The sequence below is a fragment of the Panulirus ornatus genome, chromosome 23, assembly GCF_036320965.1.
Source record: "Panulirus ornatus isolate Po-2019 chromosome 23, ASM3632096v1, whole genome shotgun sequence".
NCBI classification, from domain to species: domain Eukaryota; kingdom Metazoa; phylum Arthropoda; class Malacostraca; order Decapoda; family Palinuridae; genus Panulirus; species Panulirus ornatus.
In genome coordinates this window covers 2368480-2377500 of record NC_092246.1, presented here as the reverse complement: position 1 = coordinate 2377500, position 9021 = coordinate 2368480, and the positions used below count along the sequence as shown (strand labels likewise).

The following is a 9021-nucleotide window of genomic DNA, read 5'->3' as shown; positions in this document are numbered from 1 at the left end:
TAGACCTGCATAAAGCTTCAGTTCGCAAGAGCTCTGTGAATAGCAACCTTATGGGGGAGATGGAGTGCCTGTGGTGTGGTACCCCGAGGTAAAAAAGGAAGGAAAGAAGACCTGAGATCGATTGATATAATGGAGTCTTTTTTCTTCTTTTTTTCTTCTCTTGCAAGACCAGATGTTGTGTACGTTCTCTCCTGATAGCCATGTCAAGACTGGGTAGCATGCAGAAGGCGCCGGGGGTTGGGTGGGGATAGGGGGATTTAGAGGCGTTTATTCCGCCATACATCTAACTTTTTTCCTCTCTCTCTCTCTCTCTCTCTCTCTCTCTCTCTCTCTCTCTCTCTCTCTCTTACTCTTCGTGAGGAATATTGGACCATCAGGCCCCTTTGTGGATATTTAGATTAGTGTTATGTGCTGTCGTGACGAGCCGACATGCGATGTACATAGGTGGTGAGAGAGAGAGAGAGAGAGAGAGAGAGAGAGAGAGAGAGAGAGAGAGAGAGAGAGTGAGAGAGAGAGCGCAGAAGCAATTTCCATCATATAACCCTTCAGGCCTCCGCCAGTGTTGCCACAACAGTACACCACACCCGCCAGAGTAGCAGTGTTACCAGAGCCGGGTCTCCTGACCTCCCCAACCCTCCAACCTGCCACGTGGTGTTGTCACAAGTCACGCGATGTTTTAGGGCAGTTATGGTTTTAAGAGTCTACGCCTTTAAGGTATTCTTTAAGGACTGACCACCCGTCACGCAAGTAATTAAGGGTAACATGACCTTATCCTCCATCTTGATAGAGATTTGACTCCCGCACTTCCTCGTTTGAGGTTAACCTCGTATGTCTAGGTCAGGGGGTTAGCTTGACCTGTAATTAGGTCTGGCCGAATATAGGTAAATTTGGCAAATTTACCGTAAGGAGGCTCTGCCTCGATCAGGCGAAGAAGGAGAGAAGATTTTAGGGAATTTGAGGTAATAGTGATGGTGAAGGAACTTAATGAAAACGGGAGTTTGAAAGGTCACATAACGAAGGGAAAATTATTATATATCTCTTATATTTTTTCCCTGACGGGTCTTGGGGAAAGCCATCGACATCAGCTGAGGTAATCATCAAGGTGTAGTTGCCCACACCAGATGTGTACGACCAACGCCCTTCTGGTTATTTCCCAATACTCGTTGTTGACCTACTGACGAAGCTGACGGCGCTCTGACGACGCCAGCCTTTGCTGCCAACGGCGCCTGGCAGCCTGGTAAGCCAAGCCTTGACCACAAACCATTGTAATCAACGTTGTTCTGTGATGAACACTTCGCCGTTGTCGAACACGAAAGTAGACCATGCTGCTTTTGCCACACACACACACACACATATATATATATATATATATATATATATATATATATATATATATATATATATATATATATATATATATATATCAAGAGTCGTACCGTAGTGATCAGGGGTTCGTACCGTCGTAATCAGGAAACTGAAAGAAGAAAATAGAGAAAAAAAAGAGGGTCTGGGTCGTTGTCGCGGGTACGACCCATTTGTCGTGGCTGTTAACACGACCTGCTGGCCTGTGTGGGTCGTCTCCTTCCTGACACGTGTTTACATTGGTCGTCACAGCTTCTCCCTGTGATCATTTACCATTGTGATCCACAACTGGTGTGGGATGGCATGCACTGGTGCCTTCCTCGCGTGACTCGTCTTCTTCTATTTGCGTGATTGCTAATAATCTCAACAGATTTCTTGAATAGATATATAAATCATCATCTACACACACACACACACACACACACACGTGTGTGTGTGTGTGTGTGTGTGTGTGTGTGTGTGTGTGTGTGTGTGTGTCTCCTAGGTTAGGTATGTGGGTCTAGGATCTCTCCAGAAAAGGAGAATGGGACTGGGGATTCCTCTGCTCTAGGGAGGTACATGGGTCTGGGTTTACCCCAGGGATGTACGTGGGTCATGGGATCTCCTATAGGGATCTCCCCAAAAGGTAAGTGAGTTTCTTACCAAGGTAAACGAGACTTAGGATCTCTCCCGTGGGGAGGAAAGTGGGAATTTAAGGATCTCCCCAGGGAAGGGCTGTGAGGTCTGAGATCTACCCCTCGGGAAGTTAAGTGGGTCTGGGGCTTTCTCTCTCTCCCCTGGGGTCCGCCAACAGACTGGCGAATCGTGACTCTGATTGACCGATTATGATGATGATGATTTGGCGTGGCCCCTGAATCTTCACATTCCCCAGCTGGTTAGCCAGGCCCTCAGGGCTGCAATAGCCCAGCGGGCCCATTAGACATGGACACGTGCCTCTGAATGAGCTGTTCCTATGTCCTACTACCGGGCATTTAGGGTTAACCTTCAACTTATGTGTCCATCGGGTATGACTACATGTCCATCCCCTACATTCATCATCACACGTGTCCAGTGATGTATCATAAGTATGGCTATGGGAGCAGTAATGTTCCATTTCATCTCCTGGACATTCAAGGCTACACTACATGACTCATGTCTAAGCGGCTTGTCCAGTAGGCATACGGACGTGAGTACATAAGTAGGGAAGCCCATTTCCACCCTTCTTGGCTCTTAAGGAAATACCATGCTTCGTCATTTGCGTCTTGGCATGCCCAAAAGGCGTTATTGGATATGGGTGCGTCAGTAGGAATGTGTTCTATGTCAAATGTCCCGGACAAAAGTGCTTATTTAAGCCATGGATGTCACTCGCGTCCCACAATCACGGAAATTGAATGGATCGTCACACCATATCCGAACTGGGCTCAAGACAGCGAGTTTATATTGGTGTGGAGATGGGTGGCTGTCCCATGCATGTAGCGCGACGGAAATGTACCCATCCCTACATGTCCTGTTCTCTCTCTCTCTCTCTCTCTCTCTCTCTCTCTCTCTCTCTCTCTCTCTCTCTCTCTCTCTCTCTCTTTAACGACAGTACCAATTTAGCTTCAAGTCACCCACACAGATGGACTACACAGTGAGTCATTCCATGATCCCAGCAGACAACAGTCGCTCACACACACACACACACACACACACACATATGCACGTATATATATATATATATATATATATATATATATATATATATATATATATATATATATATATATATATATATATCCACACACACACACACAGACGCCTATAGACACACATCTATATACAGACACTAAGGCATATGAAACGTAGACACATATATACATACATACATACATACATACTTACATACATGTACGCTAGGAGAGCGGTCTAGAATGTGTGTGTGTGTGTGTGTGTGTGTGTGTGTGTGTGTCACTCTAGAAACATATTCTCACACAATGATATTCTTCATACAGTTCTGTGAAGTTGAGTCTCCTTGTAAGTCTTTCTCTTTTTTTTTTTGTTGTTGCTGCCACTCACAGAGACGGTGTGTCCTTGAGGCTATGAACCACAAGTGTGTTTGTATGTATGATGTATATATTTGTGTATGTATGTATGCATATATATGTATGTACGTGTGTATGGATAATTATGCATGTGTACATGAACGTACGTGTGTAAAGTTCTTGGATTTTGTCCATGTGGTCCCCGCGTCTCTGAGAGAGAGAGAGAGAGAGAGAGAGAGAGAGAGAGAGAGAGAGAGAGAGAGAGAGAGAGAGAGAGAGTCTAACTTTCAGCCGCAAGAAACGAATGACATGTGATCCCATTCCTCTCGCGTTGCCATGTCGGGTTATGAGCTGATTTCATTTATGGCAACGGTTATGAGATTAGCTCTTCAAACTCTCTTTAAAAAAAATGTTTCTTATTTTCATTCCATCAGTTTATGATACAGACACACAAAAACAAAATAGGTACACCCATCTCTGTCTCAACAACTCAACCCTATAGTATCTCTAGGCATAATTATGAAGATCATTCAATTAGTACTTCATAATCTTTTTATCCCTACTCTCCCTTTTCCCCTTGCATGTCTTTATATATATATATATATATATATATATATATATATATATATATATATATATACATATATAACCAAGAGATTTGCCTTGGAGCCGAACGCGAGCCAACTGCCTTTCCCATCGCGTCCATATACTCGAGTGTCTGTCTGTCTTTCCGTCTGTCTGTCTGTCTGTCTGTTAGTTGGTTGCATGTATCCTGCTCCCCAGACCTGACGTCCTGACGCAGGAATTTGACGGGTATTAAGGCTAAACCTTGAGGGTCAGTGTGATCCAGGCATAACGAGGTTTGTCGGAAGGACTTTGACCCTTCTGGTCGTGTAGGCATAAGAAGGTTAGTTCTCTCAGAGATTAAGGGTAATGATAGCACTTTCTTGGGCCCCCTCCTTCCTCCCTAAATTCGCTGGAGTGTGTTGCTTTTTGCTTACAAATGATGAAAACATTATTGGGCTCCCAAGACGCTGCAGCCAACTCGAGCCAAGATATCAGATCAGGAAGGGAAGGTTATAATATTCAATATTGTTGATCTGACGCGAAGAACGAAGCCTGGTGTCGCTTCTCTGAGAAGTGGAGTTCTGTAGGTGGGAGCCATCCAGTGGCATTTGTTGCTTTATTATCCTTCTCTCTGGCCTGATCATCCATCCGTTGCTGCATTGGTGACTTCGGTTTGATTTCCCCACGCGAGACAGTTTACTGCATCAGTTGAAAAAGCCATGATTAGACAGATACGGACGTATGAGAAGGTGACAGACAGATTATCAAGTCTCTATAATAACTTGATGCCAGGTAGGAGCAGACAGGTGCAAAATTCAATTTAGGATTTCAATCAGTGTGGGGGACTGAGGCTGAAGGCCTCCCGATATAGTATAAACAAGCCTTCCCGATGATAGAAGATTTCCCCCGATATAATATCAGTAAGTCGGCACAATGGTTGAGGACCTCCCGATATAACATAAGCAAGTCGTCACAATGGTTGAGGACCTCCCGATATAACATAAACAAGTCGTCACAATGGTTGAAGACCTTCCGATATAGCACAAACAAGTTGCCCCGATGGTTGAAGACCACCCGATTAAGATTCGAGTAAACAGAACCCGATACGATGTGAATGCAAGTCTTGCTTGCTTCTGTCTTTTCTTCACATGTTCCTGTGACCTGGTCATACTTCTCGTTAAATCCAGGGCGTGTATTTGGAGGATAATCTCCATGACCTTGTCTGGTGCAGAAGTTTTAGGGGAAAATTGACAAGGCATGAATTGATTACAGGGGTTTTAGGAAATATTTTGTCCAATTTTAGGTCACAGTAAGGTTTTTCGTGGGTTTGGGTATGTTTTAAGGTATTCTATTGATTTTTAAAGTTTACGAATTAAAGACGATAGTATATTTTTTGCTTGCCATGAGATTATTGTAATTCTAACATTTTATGGTTGCTAGTCAACTGAAATGGTAAAGGGTAATTTACTATCAAGCCTTAAGCTAATTCCTGTCAACTTAGGAACATCTTTAACCCGTCATTTCTCTAGGTAATTTCTATAGTCTTTGTGAATATTAGGAGCAAGAATATAATTTTCCTGAATTATATTTTCTTGTATTATTTCCTTATTGCTATTCCATTTCCAGTTTCTCTTGAATCATCTGAATTAAATGTATTTCTTCTTAACAAGATCCTGATTTATTCTTAGATATCAATCTATTATTTTTTCCTTTACTGTACAGCGTATTGAACAACACTGTCTCGTTGTTGCTGCTTCACAACAACCAGTAACTTCTGATTTCCTCTGTCACTTAGCTATATTTTTACCTTATAAGATTATAACCAGGAAACCTTTTCCTGTTTGTCTCGCTGTGTGTGTGTGTGTGTGTGTGTGTGTGTGTGTGTGTGTGTGTGTGTGTGTGTGTGTGTGTGCAGAGCAGATCGGGGCGGGGGGGTTGAGTGATGCAAGATGCACCCAACATCTGTTCGCTGGTGTCTCCTCTCCTGTTCTTGTACACACACACACACACACACACACACACACACACACACACACACACGCACACACATCTTTCTCCCACATCTGCCTCACTGACCCCAGCCTTCTCCCCCACACTCACCCTCCTTCCCTCTCCCCCACACCCACACCCCAAACGTCTTGTGTGTGAAGATTTTCGTATACATCAGAGTTGTACAGTGAGGGAGAATCGTATAGACCCATGTACCCATTGTCGTAACTGAAGGTGACACGTACAGACCTGCTTCTTCTTTCTTCTTCTTCTTCTTCTTCTTCTTCTTCTTCTTCTTTTGTCCTCAATTTTGCAGATTTACTCTGACCTGTTTTCTGTCTTTCTCCTCTGGTCTCCCTCACACTCTAACCCTCGCTTCTGTTATCTGTTCTTCCTTGTTCAAGTCTTCGTGTGAATAACAAATACTATCTGATCATATCCCCTGATATTATCCTCTTATGTTCTTTGTTCTGCGTCTTTAACGCATTCAACTCGTCCTTCCTCGCCCACTCTGTTGTATTAAGCATTATATTGTTGTATCAATTACTGATAAATTCGTCGCATTATTTTTTTTGTTTCTTGTTATCAGATTCTACACCTGCCATTTCTATCACATTTCTTTTCTTCCTCGTTTACTGTGCCATCTCTTTTTGCCTTTTTTCCCTTTCATTTATTCTAGTTTCTTATTTCTAAACCGTTCTTTTAGTTTCTATCTCTCCTAGCATCATCTATGTCCATTTCTTTTCTTGTTGTCTATTTCGTATATCATTAAACTCTTCATTCTTGCTCTGTTTCCCCTCATGGTTACATTATGTTCTTTCATGTTCATTGCTCTGCAGTGTCATCCTCTGTTCTCCCTTGTTCATTTCGTCTCACCTGTACTTCCCGCTTATGTTGTTCATCACCCTTACAACCATTAGTCTCCGTAGATTTCTGTTGCATACTACAACAACAATAGATCATGTCCTCACAACTTATACAACCGGTGCTAATCTATTATGATACAATATGTTAACATCCAGAATGGGGAACCTAAAGTTTACGTCTCGCCTTCCATTACTGGATTGTGGAAAAGAGACAAAATCGCGTCTAGCAGAGGGAATCTGAGAAGGATTTGCATAAATATACAGTTTGCATAATCCAGAAATGGTTAAAACTTTACATCAAAACTTCTTGCTTGCTGGCTGGGCGAGGGCAGAAGTTGCTGGTGTTGGGGCACAGGTCTCACATTCTGTAGCAGAAGGTCCTCCCTTTCCTTCCCCTGTTACATAGAAGGTTGTAGGTCTTGCCTGAGTCTCTGAAACGTTTCATCAAGGGTTTTGAAGCCGTTGCTTTCCTGCTCAAACGTTTATAGAAGGGGTGAGAGGCTTTGTTTGCCTGTGCAAACGTTTCTTCATTGCCTCTCTAAAGGTCTTTGAGTGGATCTTTAGGTCTTTGTTTGCCTCCAAACGTTTCTGTAAGAGACTGCAGGTCTTGTCTGCTTTTTTTTTAAACGTTTCTATAAGAGTTTGTAGGTATTGCCATCCTGCTTTTACGTTTCTGCAAGAGTTCATATGCCTTGACCTCTGTCTAAACGTTTCCTCATGGATTTTTGGATCGTTTCCTCCTTTTTAAACCCTTTCACAAGGATTTGCAGCGTTGCCTGCCTGTCTAAACGTTTCTAAAATTTTTCGAGGACATTTCCGCGTCTCTAAACATTTCTGTGGTGTTTTGAACATCTTACCTGGTTGTCTAAACGTTTCTGTAAGGATTTATAGCTCGTAAGTGCTTCTTTAAGCATTTCTATAAACGTTAGGAGGCCGTCTCTGGTTTCTAAACCCTTCTATAAGTAGCGCGAAACTTAAATTATTTGTCTAGACATTTCTACGAACGTTTAGAAGTGGTAGTTCTACCTCACTGGGCGTCTATGAAAACGTTTGTTTCTGCAAATCTGGATTTGAGAACCTCATAAACATCCACATATACACTTAATGTAGATCTGATTTAGGCTTCCTGGGTTCTGGTGAAGTGTCGTGCAGACGTTTTGGTACATCATTATGAGGCGAGGTATTGCCGTAGGTCAAGTGTGGAAACATCTTTTCTTTTGTACTATCTTCTCCGAGAGATGTCTCAAGATCTGTCTCGAAGCTCCGTGAGCATGACTGATTTTTTCTTTCGGATTCATCGTTTGATGGTAGAGTTTATGTGTATGTAATTTTTCGTCCTCAGAAAACAAATGTTTGGTGATGCTTTGAAAGGACTGATATAGTGATCTGGGTCACTGGTCATTGCTAATTACTCTAATGTACTGAAACTGATTCTATTCAAATATCAATCGATCCTTTGGTAATATCATGATGATATTTTGTTCTTACTATTATTATTTATGGAAATGTACTCAACAGAAAAGAAAATGTATCTGTACAAAGTAAGACGAAGGTTTATATTTATTTTGCTCAATACGTAAACCTTAACCCGAGAGGCAGGTCCAATGCCCTGAAATAACACGTAAATAACATCCTTAAGGCACGTTTAGTCTTGCCAAATAATACAGATTTTACAAACATCAAGAATTTACGAGTAAACACATCTGTTCGCAATGGTTTTATTTCGTGACTTTACGATCCCTTAAAACAAATATATATATTTTTTTTGCATTTTTACCGACAATTTCATATGCAAAAAAGATCGTAATATTCTGAATTTCATGTTTGGTCTTCCCACTGCTGCTTATTATTATCATTACTATTATCATTATCATCATAATAGACCTTCCCGAATAGATATGAAGATGATTATATGTATAAATGGACTTCCGTGGTGTAGCAGTTAGCGTTCCGACCGTGACGCATTCACGGGCCGTCCAGGGTTGAGCGTATAGGTTCAAATCCTGGTTGCGGCAGTCGGTCCACAGTCAACCCAGCTGTTCATCTACCCCTAGGGGTTGGTCGATGAAATGGGTACCTGGCTCTGGCTAGGGCATATATATATATATATATATACATATATATATATATATATATATATATATATATATATATATATATATATATATATATATAGCGTTAATGAGATAGCCTTGATTAGGGTCTCAGCTGCCCGAGCGATCTCAGCTAACAAAAAA

At 41.9% G+C, this 9021-nt stretch overlaps 1 protein-coding gene across 2 annotated transcripts in view; it reads left to right on the top strand.

Moving 5' to 3' along the window:
* LOC139756712 (uncharacterized) overlaps window positions 1-9021 on the top strand; it is an 83118-nt gene that overhangs the window by 43428 nt on the left and 30669 nt on the right. The window lies entirely within an intron of this gene.